We start from the raw sequence: 19,989 nt of genomic DNA, 5'->3' as shown, positions 1-19,989 counted from the left end.
TATAGGGATGAATACTACCCTTGAGGGCCCCCTCAAGATTTTTTTGGCCAATAACTCCGGATAGGAACCTTTTGAATGGTGTGTCGTTTGACCCCCTGGGACCTTGGGAAGTTTCCGAAATCTTTGTTTGAAACTTTAAAATGGCCATATCTCCGGAACAGTAAGTCGTAGAGACTTGAAACCAACTCTGGCACAAACCCTACTACCCCCTTTAAACTAGAATTAGAATTAGAATTAGAATTAGTCTATTTTTGTCTATTTATCATTGTACTTGCTGAGGCTTTTTTGGAAAAAGTTGGTCTTAATTTTTCTTCTTTTCTGTCTTTTTGACTTGGTGGAGGTATAGTCTGGTTTGTTCATCACTTTTCAGTGGAATCTTTTTTTCTATCAGGTCAAATGTGGACATGTATTCTGTTTTGAGTACTTTTCTTCTTTTGTTATGTTTTTTCTTCTTTTCTGACTTTTTGACTTGGTGGAGGTATAATCTGGTTTGTTCATCACTTCAGTTGTATTGAGTGTGGAATCTTTTCTTGTATGAAGTCACATGTGGACTTTTATTCTGTTTTTTGTTTCTTACAGTATTATTCCTATATCGGGATGAGAGCTCATCTGTTTTTCAATGAAGCTTCTATGTGGACTAAGTCCAGATTGTGAGACACATCTTCAGTCGGCGACCTCAGGATCACAGGGTGTTTCGGTCATTTATCACTAGACACCCTCACCTGAGGAAACCCTACCCTAACCCTAACCCTAATCCCAACCCTAACCCTAACCCTACCCCTAACCCTAACTCCCAACCCTACCCCACTGTAACCCACACTAAAATATGATAAATAAATAAGAATAAATAACATTAAAAAGCTGAATAAATATGTTTAAAAAGGATTCATTTAATGCTAATTCATCTGAGTTAATTTAAAAAGGATTCATTTAATGCTAATTCATCTGAGTTAATTAAAAATGTAATACAACCAATACAACGTTAATTTGATGATAAAAGATTAAAAGTGTGCCTATGTAAATTCATGTCGCTGCCCCTTTAAGGGCCTAGTCGCAGCACCTCAGTGACGCTGCAGGAGCAGAGACCTGTAGGAGAGAGCAGAGGAGAGATCGGAGCGAGCGAACGGCGATATATTAATAGAAAAAACAATTGAAAAAGGTTTATAAAAGTTGATTTAAAACCTGTGAATGATACCTACCTGATCGTGAATTGACGGGGATACGTTAGGAACTAAACTACACCGGTTTTGGTGAGTTGTGTTTACTTTGTTACATTGTTTTTTACTGTTAGCAGAGAGCTAATGCTAACAACGTAGCTGTGTTGTTAATTTTCAGAAAGTAGCGCAGCAGTAGTGTTATAACTCCAGAGAAATGAAAAACAATTATTGTGTAACTTGAAGAGTTTATTTTGTTTATGACCTGTTACACAGGTCAGGTTTTTTTGGACGGTTGGAAAAACGAGTGATCTGCAGCGTGCAGGCGTGCACATCCACGTTTCCACGGACAAGATGGCGAGCTAGACCCGGACTTTCATCTCATCTCTCACCGTTCAGTGAGGAAATCTTGCTTGCTGCCGGAGTGGTAGGAGTGTCGGGATTTAACTGAACTGGGAACTTATATTTTCTTTTTTGAACTGAACTCGGACTGAGACTTTTCCTTGAACTGAACATAATTGAACCACATTTGAGTTTGAACTGATTGAAAGTGTCATGCTTTTATTTTGAATTCTATGTTCATGATTTTGAATGTGATCTGAATTAATTGTGGTCCATTTTCATTTGATTTTGAGACTGAAGAAACTGAAACTGGAAGAAATAGAGTTAACTCATGATAAAAATAAAATAAAATAGGAGATCTAAAATAGGTTTAACTTACCTGTTTGAAACTTATTGGAAGACCGGTCCAATTTAACAAAAATAGACTGATCAAAAATAGTTCTTAACCTAGCTTGGTTAAAGAAAATAGAAGAGAGTGAAATACTTTTTCTACTTACCTCAATATTTGAACCTGCAGGGTAATTTTTGTTTTGTTTTTGTACTGTGTTTTATATGTTTGCATATTGTCAGTAAATTGCCGGCCTCTACATTTAAAGCTACGGTCTCTGGTGTAATCATTTTGCTCCCCACTCCTTAGAGCCTAGAACTAGTCCAGTGGCGCAATAAGTGGTGTGATACCGGTGCTACAAATTTGGCGAGCTAGCCAGGAGTGGTTTAAAGCATAGACTAGTAACCAGAGACCGTATAACATTGTTATCAGTGATTCAACATGGATGTAATTCAAATGAGCAGTGTGAAAATCCCTAACTCAGTCATAGTTAGTGGTATAGCCGGTACAGAAACTGATGAAGAACTATATGACGTCCTGAAATGATATGGTTCTATTCAAAGGATAATCCCTGTAGATTTCGCTGAGCCAGCGTCAGGCAAACAGGTCATTGTAGAGTATGTGTATGGTGCAGCTATGCAATCACTCTCACCTTTATTGCCATACAGACTTGACAGTAAAACCCAGACAGACATTACCTACTACATTAGAGCCTTAGCCAGTGTCTACACACCCGTAGCTAGCAAAACAGCTACACAGACTTACCTGTCAGAGTTAAAGGACATTGCAAAACAGACTGGTAAAGACTTTGCAGCAGTCCTCAGAGAAGAGCTCTCTGTCATCAGTGACACTGTCGATCTGGATCACCCAGAGACCCAACATGAAGATATGGAACAGAACTCACCTGATATCCCAGAGCAACATGGCCCTGAGGCTGCCGAACAGCTAAGCCCCCTGCCTAGTGCAGCCCCCGAGCAGCATGTTCAACTTCATCGGTCTCCACCACCGACACCATCTAAAGAAAAGACACAGCCTGCTCTGAAACTTTCTGATGTCAATCCACCTGACATACAAAAGGTTATAGCTGAGCACATAGTGAGAAATGAAGACTCTGCCTTGCAAGCGCACTCTTCATTGAGACTCAGACCCTTCTCTGGGCGTTTCCCCCGTCCCAACAATGAAGTGGATTATGAGACATGGCGTTCCAATGTGGAATTTCTCCTTAAAAGCACAACACAATCTGAACTATACAAGTCACGGAAACTTCTTGAAAGTCTCTTATCACCTGCTGTTGACATTGTGAAACACTTGACACCTGAATCTCCCCTTAAAGTGTACTTGGAGATCTTGGACTCTGCTTTCGGCACTGTCGAAGATGGAGATGACCTTTTCGCAAAGTATCTTAACACCATGCAAGATAATGGTGAGAAACCCTCAGCTTATCTTCAACGGCTGCAGGTGATGCTGAACACCACCTTCAGGAGGGGAGGTGTAACTGCAAGTGACCTTGATCGGCATCTTCTCAGACAGTTTGTCAGAGGCTGCTGGGATAACATCTTGATAGCTGAACTCCAGCTAGAACAAAAGAAACAGAAACCACCTACCTTTGCTGAACTTCTCCTGTTACTCCGCACAGCAGAAGGTAAGCGTACTTCCAAAGCATCCCGCATGAGACAGCACTTCAATGTTTCAAAGCCAAAAGTGTCTTCCCATTATCAAGGTGTTTATGAGCAGAGTGAAGAAGGCTGCAACTCATCCCAGCCAACTCTTGATCACAGGTCTGAAATCCAAGACCTAAAGAAGCAAATTGCTGATTTACAGTCCCAGCTCACACGTTTCGCACAGAAAGACAGCAGAAAGCCTAAACCAGCTGCCAGACCAGTAGCTCCCGATCCAGCTAACATAAAGTCCTCAGCTAACACTCCAACATCTCAAAAGCTGCAGTCTCACAGCCGAGTTGTGAACAATAACACAAGCAATAGACCAAGGCCTTGGTATTGCTTTAGATGTGGAGAGGACGGACATATTAAGCCTCAGTGTGAAAGTGAGCCGAACCCCCTCCTTGTAGCTGAAAAAAGGAAGCAGCTAAGAGACAAGCAGTCAGCATGGGATATTCAGCATGGTACCCCAAAGCTAGATCCTTTAAACTAGACCCAGTTCCGGTTGAGGGACAAACGGGGACTGGAACACAGACAAAGTGTCCCAAAAAGAAACTGCACAGAGCTTATGTGCGCTCACATACACAAAGACAGTCATTAACCCTGCCAAAAGGTCTGATTGGAGCCAAATGCACCGCACAAGTGATCGTAGGTGGCAAAGACTGTAGTTGCTTGTTAGATTCAGGCTCTCAAGTAACAACGATCCCCAACTCCTTCTATCTAGAGAACCTGTCTCACTTACCTATCAATTCCTTGAACGACCTGCTTGAAATAGAAGGAGCCAACGGTCAACATGTCCCTTATCTTGGCTATGTTGAGGCCACCATCAGGTTCCCAAAGCGCATGCTTGGCGTAGACATTGAGGTGCCCACACTGGTTTTGATTGTGCCTGATATGCGCTCCACATTGTCATCGGTGCTGATAGGCACAAACACTTTGGATGTTCTTTATGAACAGTACGCAGACATCGCACCTCAGTACTATGAGTCTCTTCCCTATGGCTACAAAGTTGTCTTAAAGACTCTTGAAATCAGGAAAAGACAGTCTGTTGACTCCAGTCTGGGAGAGGTGAGGCTACATAGCAAAGATTTTGAGACTATTACAGCTGGACAGACCAAGGTCCTCGAAGGATCAGTGAGCTGCAGGACACCTGATGCTGGAAAGTGGGTGATGGTAGAGTCACCAAAGTCAGCTCCCCTGCCGGGTGGCATCCTGGTAACAGATAGCCTGGTAAGTTTACCACCAAAGCTGACACGCTGCATACCAGTCATGCTCAAGAATGAGTCACACCATGACATCACCCTGTCTCCGAAGGCTGTGATAGCAGAGATACACGCTGTTAAAAGTGTCCAATCTGTTAAGACTTCCGACTCAGTCCCCCCCACAAAACCTGACCACAAACCAAATCTCAACTTTGACTTCACAGACTCACCTGTACCCAACGAATGAAAGGAGAGGATAACTGAGAAATTGAGTTCCATGCCGGAGGTGTTTGCATTGCACGAGCTTGATTTTGGCCGCACTGACAAAATAAAACACCACATAACCCTCAGTGACGAGACGCCATTCAAACATAGGCCAAGACCTATACACCCCCACGACATAGAGGCTGTGCGTGACCATCTCCAGAAACTCCTTGATGCAGAAGTCATCCGTGAATCGGAGTCACCTTTCTCCTCGCCGATTGTAATTGTCAGGAAAAAGAATGGCGAAGTGAGACTCTGCATAGACTACAGGAAATTGAACCTCCAGACAGTAAAGGATTCGTATGCCTTACCCAATCTTGAAGAGTCCTTCTCAGCGTTGACCGGGTCCAGATGGTTCTCAGTGCTTGATCTCAAATCTGGCTTCTATCAAATAGAAATGGAGGAAGCAGACAAACACAAAACTGCATTCGTCTGCCCACTGGGATTCTTTGAGTTCAACAGGATGCCTCAGGGGATAACTAATGCCCCTAGCACGTTCCAGAGGCTCATGGAGCGTTGTATGGGAGATTTGAACTTGAAGCAAGTCTTAGTCTTCCTAGACGATCTCATCGTCTTCTCCTCAACACTGGAGGAACACGAGGAAAGGTTGATGCGCGTGCTCAACCAGTTGAAAGAGTTTGGCTTAAAACTATCACCAGGAAAGTGCAAGTTCTTCCAAACCTCTGTAAAGTACCTCGGCCACATTGTATCTGAAAAGGGCATTGAAACGGATCCTGACAAGACAGCAGCATTAAAGACCTGGCCAAAACCAAGCAACCTGAAAGAGCTAAGAACCTTCCTGGGATTCTGCGGTTATTACCGCAGGTTCGTAAAAGACTATTCAAAGATTGTGAAGCCACTCAACGAACTCACTGCTGGCTATCCGCCGCTGAGAAAACGCACTAAAACCACAGTGAGTCCTGAGAAGTACTACAATCCAAAAGACCTCTTTGGCGACAGGTGGACACCTGCTTGCCAGGTAGCGTTTGACACCATAATCGGAAAGCTAACAACTGCCCCCATCCTCGGGTTCGCTGACCCCAAGCTTTCCTACATTCTACATACAGATGCGAGCACCTTGGACCTCGGAGCTGCCCTCTACCAGGAGCAACAAGGGCAGAAGCGAGTTGTTGCTTATGCAAGTCGAGGTCTGTCGAAATGTGAATCCAGGTATCCTGCGCACAAATTAGAATTCCTTGCCCTTAAATGGGCAGTAACAGAGAAGTTCCAAGACTACCTGTACGGGAGCCCATTCCTTGCTGTCACCAATAGCAACCCATTAACGTACATTCTTACCTCTGCTAAGCTCGATGCCACGAGCTACAGATGGTTAGCTGCTCTGTCAACATTCGATTTCCAGCTACAATACAGAGCCGGGAAACAAAACCAAGATGCAGATGGGCTGTCCAGGCGTCCTCATGGCAGATTACCTGATGACACATCATCACAAAAAGAGTTGGAGAGGATACAACAATTCACAAAAAGACACTTGTCAGAGACTGATTATGCAAATCTGAATGAAAACACCATCAAGGCCATCTGTGAGAAGCACTTGATTCACCAAGTGATTGGCAGTGACTCTGGGGAAATATCATCCAGCACCACCTTGGTTGTGTCACTTGCCCATCATCCAAAAGCTCTCCCAGAAAGCTTTGAAGATGAGGATCAGCTTGGTGGTTTACCTGTTGTCCCCTTGTTAACACCAGCTTAATTGAGAGACAAGCAAGAAGCTGATTCTTGTATCCGTGAAGTACTCAGGCAAGTGGAGTTGGGAGAGAGACCTCCACCATCCTTGAGGAAGGAACTTCCTGAGCTTGGTCTCTTATTAAGAGAATGGAACAAACTTGAGGTCTTAGATGGTGTTCTGTATCGCAAGCGGCAAGAGGGTGCTCAGACTCAGTACCAGCTTGTGCTGCCTGAAGCCCTGAGATCTGTAGTCCTTAAGAGCCTCCATGACGACATGGGCCACATGGGCACAGAGCGCACCCTAGACCTCGTTCGGAAGCGGTTCTATTGGCCTAAAATGTCAGCCGAGGTGGAAACTAAGGTCAGAACCTGCAACCGCTGCCATGCCAGAGAAAGCTGCACCACTCATCAACATCGTGGCTACAAGACCACTCGAACTTGTGTGCATGGATTTTCTCAGTGTGGAGCCAGACTCCAGTAACACCAAAGACATCCTGGTCATCACCGACCATTTTACGAAATACGCAGTGGCTGTTCCCACCCCGAACCAGAAAGCCAAGACAGTGGCCAAGACCCTATGGGATCACTTTTTTGTCCACTATGGAATCCCTGAAAAGCTCCACAGTGACCAAGGTCCCGACTTTGAGTCCCGAACAATAAAAGAACTGTGTGAGCTCATTGGCATTCAAAAGATAAGAACCACCCCTTATCATCCGAGAGGGAACCCTGTAGAAAGATTCAACAGGACCCTTCTCAACATGTTGGGAACCCTTGAAAACCAGAAAAAGAGTCACTGGCGAAACTACGTTAAGCCATTAGTACACGCTTATAATTGTACTAAGAACGAGACAACTAGTTTTACCCCCTACGAGTTGATGTTCGGCCGGCAGCCAAGATTGCCAGTCGATCTAGCCTTCGGCTTACCAGTCAATCACCAGCCAGGCTCTCACTCGCAATATGTCCGCAACCTGAAATCTCAACTCGAAGACAGCTACAGAGTAGCAACTGAGAATGCAAAGAAAGCAGCAAATCGCAATAAAGCAAGGTTTGACAAGCATGTCGTCGAGTCCACCTTGAAAGAAGGCGACAGAGTCTTGGTTCGGAACGTTCGTCTCAGAGGCAAGCACAAGTTGGCCGACAAGTGGGAGTCCGACGTGTATGTTGTTCTGAGACAGTCTGGAGATGTCCCAGTCTATGTTGTGAGACCTTAGACAAGAGATGGTCCACAAAGAACCCTTCACCGTGACCTCTTGCTGCCATGCGGGTTCCTTCCTGTAACCACAGTTGAAAGTGAGACTAACACACCAAAGGCAGTAAGGCGACCAAGGACTCGACAACATCCTAAAAATGACAGTTCAGATGGAGCTGATGGGGATGAGTCCCAATCCGACTCAGAGGAATATCACTATCATGGCCACAGAAACCTAAGAGTGGAAACACTAGGGTTCGACCTTATCCCTGCAACCATGGAACACTTGCCAGAAAGGATTGAACCGGAACCTCCCAAAGAGTTGATTGCTGTTGAGCAAAATCCTTCAGACGTGGCCAAAGCTTTCCCTGAGGATTCTCCAGTAGACACCTACGACCTGAACTTACCTGATTCTGAAGAGAACGATATACCTGATCCTGTAGAGAGAGACTTGCCTGATCCTGAAGAGGAAGGCTTGACCTCTGTAAAGGAAACTGGAAACCTACCTGAGGAAGATCTGGATAAATGCCACTCTCCTATTCAACCTGTTCAGGAAAAGAGTGAGAACGCAAGTGCCACGGACCAGACTGACATCCAGATTGAAGGAGAATGTTCAAGAAGGCCTATCAGAGACAGAAAAGCGACTAAAAGACTGACTTACCCCGAGCTAGGGAACCCGTTAGTTACAATAGTCCAGTCTCTACTTCAAAGTTTGAGTGACGTGTTTATAGACTCCCTTGAAGGGCCTCATTTTCCAAGACCCCGCCCAGAGTTATGAAATTATGGTCTAGATAGAATGCACAGGGACGTGCATTAGGTAAAGAGGGGAGGATGTAACCCACACTAAAATATGATAAATAAATAAGAATAAATAACATTAAAAAGCTGAATAAATATGTTTAAAAAGGATTCATTTAATGCTAATTCATCTGAGTTAATTTAAAAAGGATTCATTTAATGCTAATTCATCTGAGTTAATTAAAAATGTAATACAACGTTAATTTGATGATAAAAGATTAAAAGTGTGCCTATGTAAATTCATGTCGCTGCCCCTTTAAGGGCCTAGTCGCAGCACCTCAGTGACGCTGCAGGAGCAGAGACCTGTAGGAGAGAGCAGAGGAGAGATCGGAGCGAGCGAACGGCGATATATTAATAGAAAAAACAATTGAAAAAGGTTTATAAAAGTTGATTTAAAACCTGTGAATGATACCTACCTGATCGTGAATTGACGGGGATACGTTAGGAACTAAACTACACCGGTTTTGGTGAGTTGTGTTTACTTTGTTACATTGTTTTTTACTGTTAGCAGAGAGCTAATGCTAACAACGTAGCTGTGTTGTTAATTTTCAGAAAGTAGCGCAGCAGTAGTGTTATAACTCCAGAGAAATGAAAAACAATTATTGTGTAACTTGAAGAGTTTATTTTGTTTATGACCTGTTACACAGGTCAGGTTTTTTTGGACGGTTGGAAAAACGAGTGATCTGCAGCGTGCAGGCGTGCACATCCACGTTTCCACGGACAAGATGGCGAGCTAGACCCGGACTTTCATCTCATCTCTCACCGTTCAGTGAGGAAATCTTGCTTGCTGCCGGAGTGGTAGGAGTGTCGGGATTTAACTGAACTGGGAACTTATATTTTCTTTTTTGAACTGAACTCGGACTGAGACTTTTCCTTGAACTGAACATAATTGAACCACATTTGAGTTTGAACTGATTGAAAGTGTCATGCTTTTATTTTGAATTCTATGTTCATGATTTTGAATGTGATCTGAATTAATTGTGGTCCATTTTCATTTGATTTTGAGACTGAAGAAACTGAAACTGGAAGAAATAGAGTTAACTCATGATAAAAATAAAATAAAATAGGAGATCTAAAATAGGTTTAACTTACCTGTTTGAAACTTATTGGAAGACCGGTCCAATTTAACAAAAATAGACTGATCAAAAATAGTTCTTAACCTAGCTTGGTTAAAGAAAATAGAAGAGAGTGAAATACTTTTTCTACTTACCTCAATATTTGAACCTGCAGGGTAATTTTTGTTTTGTTTTTGTACTGTGTTTTATATGTTTGCATATTGTCAGTAAATTGCCGGCCTCTACATTTAAAGCTACGGTCTCTGGTGTAATCATTTTGCTCCCCACTCCTTAGAGCCTAGAACTAGTCCAGTGGCGCAATAAGTGGTGTGATACCGGTGCTACACCACCCCTACCCCAACCCTAACCCTAACCCTACCCCAGTCACTTTTTTCCTTTTTATCTCAAAGTTTTTTAAACAATTTTTAACGATTTTTAACAGCCCAGTGTCTCCTTTGGGATTAAGAAGGTTTGTTGCCCCTAGCTCAAGGCTTCTAAACTACAGCTCTGCAAGTGAGGACCACGGAGACAACAGGAAGGTGAGTGAGCGGTTGTAAAAAAAGAGTGTGCACACACTGAAGACCATCCACACCCCTCACCTCACATCCCATCAACAGGAACAACAAACATCAAAACTCCGGAATGAAGAAGAAACCTCAACAAAAATCACTCACATGCACTGTCTAAACGACATTTTCCACAGCTGGCTGGAACCGAGCAGGAGCAGATAATAACTTTTTACACTAAGGGGTTAATTGTTTTAACCCTTTTATTTCACCATTTTATAAAAATAAAACAAATGTATTTAAATTTTTTTTTATTCTTTTTAATCTCTTGAATTCTTTTTTGTTTTTAACCTATCTCTATTGTGGTTTTTATTGAAGCAGGTTTTTAACGAGGATTTCCAACAACCATCATGAGAGGCAATTGGAACAACAAATTTCAAGTTCTAAGCACCTTAGAGGAAAAAGAGGGAAATAAAAATTCCTCTCCACCATCTCCTCCATCTCGTTCCCCACGTGCTCTTAAATCACAAAATGGTGAGCACCCTCCCACAGAAAAAAAACGGACCAAACGAAAACCTATTTCAAAATCCTGCAGGCAATTCATCACTCGGAAATCATCACACACTCAATTACAATAGACTCATTCCCCAAAGGTATGAGAAGCAAAGTATCTAAACTCACCGCATTCATCAAACCAGCAGCACCAAACCGGACCACTTATGAAAAAAATCAAAATAAACACGGACTTATGGATGAGCAACAATATGGCCATCCTGGGGCAGCACTATGACGAGGTAATCTCAACCAATCTGGCAAAACTTTCAACCTTCCAACCAGAAGGAATTGAAAAAGCTCTAAAATGGGCAAGAACCAGGTATGGTCGTAGGTTAACACAAACCTCAATAACAACATGGAAATCAATGCTATTCAGCATTAGGGATTTCCCAGACCCCCCTGAGGGCCCCAAAATCTCCATAAACGAGACAGATCCCCCCCCCTCCCCTCCCTTACCCTAACCCTAAACCCTCCCCCCCTCTTCCTGACCATAACCTCTCTTCTACCCACTCTACATCCCCCCTCCCTCCTCTCCCCCCTAACCCTAACTTTTCTCCCACCTACTCTAAACCCCCCTCCCCCCTACCTCTAACCCTAACATCTCTCTTACCCACCCTACATCCCCCCTCCCCCTCCTTCTCTCTAACCCTAACCTCCCTCCTACCTGCTTTAAAACCCCCTTCCCCCTTACCTCTAATCCTAACTCCTCCCCTGCCATCACTAAACCCTCCCCCTCTTCCTCCTCTAACCCCAAATTTCTTCCCACCCCCTCCTTCCGCTCCACTTCCACACCCTCCCATTCTCATACCCGCTTAGTTAATGCAAGTATTGAACCTACCCCTCTGAAAAATAAACAACCGGAATTCCCTTTATCTTCCAACCAGAACTCACCCCCACTATTACATCAACAAAAACACAATTCATACATTAGTAATACCGCAGTATTAATAGATGACGACCTTTTACCTGCCTCACTCTCTCTCTCTTCCTCTGCCCCTACAGGAAACGAGCAAAGTTTAAAGGGGATCCCACCACAAAATAAAACACCTGACCGGGATGGTATGACACTGGGAGGACCTCAAATGATGAAGGGTAACATTTCGGAAAGTCATAATGACACGAAAAACACCCATTCTGAGTCCTCTTATTCTGCCTCCCCAGCTCCGACTACACTATGTGGGGGATCCCCTCGCAGGGAACCTAAACGACATATTAATACAGACAGAAAGGTTAAAGACTGGAAAATCAAAATAGAAAAACCCATAATAATCATAGGAGACTCAAACCTATCCAGGATCCCACCGTTTGAGGATGAAAATGTTCAGGTGGACAGCTTCCCAGGGGCGCAACTATACCACCTGACAGAAATAATAAAAAAAATCGAACCAGCAAAAGACGTGAAACAAGTAATTCTCTCAGGGGGTCTAAATAACTGCCTGAAACAACTCAAGATAACAACAAGCAATAAACAGTTACAAATATTGGTAAAAGAAGCAAAAAACAAATTTCCAAATGCCACCATCTACCTCCCGCTAATAAACTACTCAGACAGACTCCCCAACAACCAAAAAACACTCATACAGGAACTAAATAAAACCATAAGCAATAAATACAACTTTTTAAATGAACTAAATCCCCTCTATTTTAAAGTAGTTAAAGACAATATCCACTGGACGGAAATGACTGCCAAAGCAATTTTAACCTCCTGGACAGACCAATTAAACTTGTAATGGGGGAAAAGGGATCACGTTCTACCCCCCATACAACAAACGTAATGGTTTTATGCTCAAATTTTAAACTGACGAAGGAACAGGGGGAGCTCCTCGAAAAGGGTCTTACCTTTATTCCGACGCCTGGACACAGGAGAATTAAATTACTGGATCATTTTGACTACAACTTACAATATCCACATATTCCATTTACCAAACCATCAACCTGGGAACCAAAAATAGAAAACCTCTCCGACCCAATAAAAAATTTAATCTAAAAAGACATCACCAGTTACAATAACCGCAGAAACCATAAAAACACCAAAAATAAAATCACAGAAAAACATAAAATAGCATTGAAGAATCTCAAAAACTTAAAAGACATCATCATCAAACCGGCAAACAAAGGAGGCCAAATTGTACTACAGGACAAAATAAATTACTTAACTGAAGCTAACAGACAACTGGACAATAAAAATTATTACATTCCACTCACTCATCCCTTAATAACCACCACCCAAACAATAATCAGAAACATCTTAACCTCACTATATAACCGTAAAATCGTTTCCTACAAACAGTTAAATTATTTATGGGGTCCAGAAAACCCACAACCCCGTTTATTTTATTTACTTCCAAAAATTCACAAACCACCAGAATCTTGGACAATACCCCACGTAGTACCAGCAGGCAGACCCATTGTTAGCGATTGCGGCTCCGAGTCATACAAAATAGCGGAATACATCGACCATCATATCAACCCTTTATCTCAAACACACCCCAGCTACATCAAAGATACTTATGCTTTCGTTAACAGACTCAAATCACTCACCATTCTGTCTAATACCTTTTTATTCTCCATTGATATTGATTCACTGTACACCAATATAGATACAAATTTAGGATTAACAGCAGTTATGAGGTCCCTCGCAGCCTCCCCGGAGGCTGGGCGTCCTGATGAGGAGCTCCTCCAATTACTGGAAATCACTCTAACCAGAAATGACTTTGATTTTAACGGGAAAACATATCTACAAGTATGCGGCTGTGCGATGGGGAGAAAATAAAAAAATAAAAAATAAACGCAGATATTTACCTAGCAGATTGGGAGAAGACAGCTTTTTTAAAATGCAAGACCCGCCCACTTTTATATCTCCGCTATCTTGATGATATTTTCGGCCTCTGGAAGGATACAGAGGCCGATTTTAATGAATTTTTAGACATTTTAAACAACCATCACCCCAAAATCAAACTCAAGCATAACATACAGAAAACAGAAATAGAATTCCTGGACACAAACGTTTTTTTCACAGCTAACAATCAAAGAAACAAAGAAACAGACTGTCATGCACTCCTCCATAAAACAAGTTATCATCCAAAACACACATTCAAAGGCCTCATAAAATCACAATTAATCCGTTTTCACCGCATTTGCACTTTTCCTGAAGACATTGAAACAGCCACAAAAACCCTCTTCACAGCCCTCAGACCCAGAGGATACAGCAAAAGATTTTTAAGGAAAAAACAGCAACAAAATTTTAATCAAATAAAAAACACAACCCCGTTAATTCCAATGGTCATTACATACTCCAAACAATTATCCAAATTAAACTCAGAGCTCAAACAACACTTTCAACAGACCCAAAATACATTTAATCCTATCAAACCCTTCAAACAAATCACAGCTTTCAGAAGAAATAAAAGCTTAGGCGACATCCTGGTCCATACAGCACTTAACAAACCAACCGATAATCATAAAAATAAAAAAGACGACCATCTCCTTCCATATGCACCATACGTTCTAAATAAAATCTCAGGACAAGGACAACCAATCAACCAAAACATCTCACCTCAAAATAATAATGTAATCTATATCATCCAGTGCAACTTATGTAACAAACTATATGTGGGAGAAACGGGCAGGGAATTAAAAACCAGAATTAGAGAACACATTAACAAAATCAGAAAACAAGATAAAAACACACTTTTATATCAACATTTTAATTTACATAAAATCGAAAACTTCAAATACAGGGGCGTGGAAAGCAATACAATGTGGTCAAAACAAAAAAGGAAAAAAATGGAAAGACTTTGGATTTTAAAATTAAATACAATTCATCCAATGGGCCTAAACGAGAAATTTTAAAACCACTAATGCATTTTAACGTTCTTAACTGTCAAAAATCAATCACTAAATAATCGGACAATAAAGCCTCGAAAAAAAAGTACAAACAACCATCCATAAGACCCAGCCTCCTAAAAATATAAAGAGTTTCTAACCCATTTTAAATGTTCTTTATTTATTTACTAGTGTATGGGGTCACAGGGGTCTAATCAAATCCCAGCTGATTCGTTTCCACAGGATCTGCACCTTCCCGGAGCATGTGGAGGAGGCCACGAAGGTCCTTTTTGATGCGTTGAGGCCACGGGGCTACTCGAAGCGCTTCCTTAGAAGCATAAAGGCGGAGGTCAGCGGCACTTTTAATAACAACAACAGCAACAACAACAACCTCACGCCGTCTGATGTGTCCCTCGTTCCCCTGGTGATTACCTACTCCAAAAACTTAAAACCTTTTTTAACGGAGATCGGGGGGGGGGGGGCATCATGACGTGCTGAGAGAGTGCCGCATGATCTCCGCCTTTCCAGGAATGGCCTCAAACTGTGGCAGGCCCCCAAACCTGATACACAAAATGTAATATATGCAATAAGATGCAGGGCCTGCCACAAACTCTATGTGGGGGAGACTGGGAACGAACTGATTTTAAGAATCAAACAGCACATTTATTTGATGAACAGTGGTAATGGCACTAATGTTTTATATACACATTTCAAACAGCATGGCCCACACAATTTACAAAGTGGGGGCCTCGAAAGCAACAGGAACTGGACGGTGACGCAGAGACGGGCGGCGGAAAGGAGGTGGATCCATTCACTAAAGACCATTGATCCTTTCTGATTAAATGAAAAATATTGAATGGATCCGCCTCCCCTTGGGGGAATCGCCATTAAGGATTTTAAGAAGAACGTCTTTTTACTGTGTCTGTATTTATTTATGTATATATAAATGTTCTCCTCCTCCCCCCCCATACAACCCCCCCCCCAACCCCTTTTCTTTCCTTCTTTCCTCCTAACAAAACAAAGCACTTTTATATATTATATATTATATTTTATGTTTTATATATTATGTTTAAATTGCATGTGTTTGCTCTTTTAGTATGTGGTGTGCTTTTACAAAAAGGTTTTGAAATATATTTATGAAGACCACGCAGAAGTTTTTTTAAAATGGTCTATGCATGACAAACTACACACTTTTATAGAATGATTTTATACATATATTACTAACTAAGCTTTTATCCTTTTATCATGCTTTTATTTATGACGATCTATCGAATTTATTTATTTAAGTAGTATTATTTTATTTTTTAAGTATTTATTTGTCTTATTTTTACTTTTTATCTTCTTAAAAGTCTTTGGCAATATCCCAGTCTCCCGATGTGTGAAAAAAATACGAAAAACAAACCAACAAGTAGCGGGAGGTAGATTTTTAACACCATTAGACAATAACACAACCTTCTCAAAATAAAGACCCCCTAGGGAAATAAAAGAAACTAGGACTGCGCGCAGTACTGAACGGGCCCTCGCAGTACACGCGTGTCGGGGCATGCTGCCGTCTGGGTTTGTGCGTTACAGGGGCCAGTCTACACCACCCCTATGAATTTCATTGCCTTAAGTCTTATGGTCTGGGCACATTGGCACTTATTAAATTAAACTGCCGCCAGAGCGCCATCTAGGGGCCGATCAATAAAATCTTCAAGGGTTATCCTCAGGAGGGCATTGACAATAAGTTTACCAAATTTGGTGTTAATCCGACCAACCAATGTGGAGATATAAAATACTTCAATTTAAAGAGCGCCACCTAGTGGTCATCGCCCAAAATTTTGCACAGAGCCTCAGGGGCTCATGGGGAAGTAGGAACCTGAGTTTCATGTCATTCAGACACACCAATGTGGAGATATGCAACACTTGTGTTGATAATAGCGCCACCTGCAGGAAGTTGTTATTTAATAACTTGAGTATTCTTTGGGTTATCAAAATTCTTTTAATAACTTTTTGTCATGAGGGTCTATAGATGCTGTGTGCAAAGTTTGGTGCAAAACGATGAAATTGCCTAGGAGGAGTTCGAAAAAGTAGGTTTGTGACATTTCGCGAATTTGCGAAAAAAAACTCTAGGCGAAAATGGGCGTGGCTTATATCACGAGATTCAGCACAACTCAGTGAACGCGTGGATATAAGTTTTTTGAATGTGCGATAAAGTATGTGGGAGTTATTAGCCAAAACGCACTTTCCTTTATTATAGCGCCACCTAGTGGTGGAAATTCAGGATGACAATAGATTATAAAATTTTTCACCATGTGTGATTTATATTTAAAGTTTCATGAGTTTTGGGGTATGTTCAGGCAGTGAAATATGCGATCATTTGGGAAGAAGAATAATAAAAAGTACACGCGTGTCGGGGCACGCTGCCGTCGGGGTGTGTGCGTTACAGGGGCCAGTCTATACCACCCCTATGAATTTCATTGCCTTAAGTCTTATGGTCTGGGCACAGTGGCAGTTATTAAAATAAACTGCCGCCAGAGCGCCACCTAGGGGCCGATCAATAACACCTTCAAGGGTTATCCTCAGGAGGGCATTGACAATAAGTATACTAAGTTTGGTGTTAATCCGACCAACCGATGTGGAGATATAAAATACTTCAATTTAAAGAGCGCCACCTAGTGGTAATCGGCCAAAATTTTGCAGAGAGCCTCAGTGGCTCATGGGGAAGTAGTAACCCGAATTTCATGTCATTCAGACACACCAATGTGGAGATATGCAACACTGTGTTTTGTGTTGATAATAGCGCCACCTGCAGGAAGTTGTTATTTAATAACTTGAGTATTCTTTGGGTAATCAAAATTCTTTTAATAACTTTTTGTCATGAGGGTCCATAGATGCTGTGTGCAAAGTTTGGTGCAAAACGATGAAATTGCCTAGGAGGAGTTCGAAAAAGTAGGTTTGCGACATTTCGCGAATTTGCGAAAAAAAACGCTAGGTGAAAATGGGAGTGGCCTATATCACGAGATTCAGCACAACTCAGTGAACGCGTGGATATAAGATTTTTGAATGTGCGATAAAGTATGTGGGAGTTATTAGCCTAAATGCGTTTTCCTTTATTATAGCGCCACCTAGTGGTGGAAATTCAGGATGACAATAGATTATAAAATTTTTCACCAGGTGTGACTTATATTTAAAGTTTCATGAGTTTTGGAGTATGTTCAGGCAGTGAAAAATGCGATCATTTGGGAAGAAGAATAAAAAAAAAATAATAATAATAATAATAAACTAGGACTGCGCGCAGTACTGAACGGGCCCTCGCAAAGTGGAGCCGTCGGGGGAGGCGCCGTCAGGGGAGGGCACATCGGACGTGGCGCTGTTGGCTCAGTCCCTATGCGTACCAAATTGCGTGTCTCCTACCACTGTGCTTGTGGTAGGTGTAAAACATGTTACTTCCTGTAGCCAGCAGGGGGCGCTATGACTGTGTGTCACTATTGACCCGTGGGTGTGTCCCGGGCTGGACCCTAATCACGTGTGTTAAATTTGGGACAGATTGGACAATGTATGGTCAAGTTATTCAGTCTGGTGTTAGATGGCGAGATGCCATATTTTGCCGCAATGCCACGCCCACATAGTGTGACGGTCGGTAAAGATTTATACAACTTTTGATCCCAAAGGCCTTGTGATGGTACTGACCAAGTTTGAAGTCAATTGGATAAAATCTGTAGGAGGAGTTCGTTAAAGTATGCGACCTGGAAATGGCCAAAAACGATGACAAGTGCGATAGTCAATCCAAGATGGCGGACTTCCTGTTGGGTTTGAGGTATGGGTCCAAGAGGCTTTTTGGTGCGTCTCCACATGAAGCACGTGTGTACCAAATTTCGTATCTCTACGTGAAACCTACTGCTGGGGCTAGGCGTTAAAGTTGTTACTTCCTGTTGCCATAGGGGGGCGCTATGACTGTGTGTCAATATTTACATGTGGGTGTGTTCAGAGCTGGACCCTCATCACCTGTGAGAAAATTGGGACAGATGGGACAATGTACGGGCAAGTTATACTGTCTGGTGTGTTATGGCGAGACGCCATATTTTGCCGCCATGCCACGCCCACATTGTGTGACAGGCGGTAAAGATTTATACAACTTTTGATCCCAAAGCCCTTGTGATGGTACTGACCAAGTTTGGAGTAAATCGGATGAAATCTGTCGGAGGAGTTCGTTAAAGTATGCAACGTGGTCATTTTATGAAAGGGGGCGTGGATTAAGTATAAGGGGCGGGGCTTTATGAAATATTGTTATTTAGAAGTGTTAAGGGCTGGACTCTGATGAAGCATGAGAAGTTTGGACCAGATGGGACAAAGAATGGAGAAGTTATAACAATCTCGTGTTTTATGGCGAGACGCCATATTTTGCCGCCATGCCACGCCCACATAGTGTGACCGTCGGTAAAGCTTTATACAACTTTTGATCCCAAAGTCGTTGTGATGGTACTGAGCAAGTTTGAAGTCAATTGGATAAAATCTGTAGGAGGAGTTCGTAAAAGTATGCGACCTGGAAATGGCGAAAAACGATGACATGTGCAATATTCAATCCAAGATGGCTGACTTCCTGTACGTTTTCGGGTATGGGTTCTTGAGGCTTTTTGGTGCGTCTTCCCATGATACACATATGTACCAACTTTCGTGTGTCTACGTGAAAAAAACCTATATTGTGAGGATGTTTTGAAAATTTTGAGGGGGCGCTAGTGAGTCATTTTGCAAGGTCCATTCCCGCGAATACCAGAATACGTACATTTCAAATCTGATTTATGTATATTCCAAATATGGGGAGTTTTTGAATATGATAAAGGCCTCAAATAAGCGATTTACTTTCCCTAAAAATAATAATAACTAGGACTGCGCGCAGTACAGAACGGGCCCTCGCAGAGTGGAGCCGTCGGGGGAGGCGCCATCAGGGGAGGGCACATCAGACGCGGCGCTGTTGGCTCAGTCCCTATGCGTACCGAATTGCGTGTCGCCTACCACTGTGCTTGTGGTAGGTGTAAAACATGTTACTTCCTGTAGCCAGCAGGGGGCGCTATGACTGTGTGTCACGATTGACACGTGGGTGTGTTCCGGGCTGGACCCTAATCACGTGTGTGAAATTTGGGACAGATTGGACAATGTATGGTCAAGTTATACAGTCTCGTGTGTTACGGCGAGACGGCATATTTTGCCGCCATGCCACGCCCACATAGTGTGACCATCGGTAAAGCTTTATACAACTATTGATCCCAAAGGCCTTGTGACGCTACTGACCAAGTTTGAAGTCAATGGGATGAAATATGTTGGAGGAGTTATGTAAAGTATGCAAGGTGGTCATGTGATGAAAGGGGGCGTGATATAGCATAAGGGGCGGGGCTTTATGAAATATTGTTGTGTGGAAGTGTTAAGGGCTGGACTCTGATGAAGCAT

Source organism: Centropristis striata, chromosome 16 (assembly GCF_030273125.1).
Source record: "Centropristis striata isolate RG_2023a ecotype Rhode Island chromosome 16, C.striata_1.0, whole genome shotgun sequence".
Lineage (NCBI taxonomy): Eukaryota > Metazoa > Chordata > Actinopteri > Perciformes > Serranidae > Centropristis > Centropristis striata.
This window is presented reverse-complemented; position numbering follows the sequence as displayed.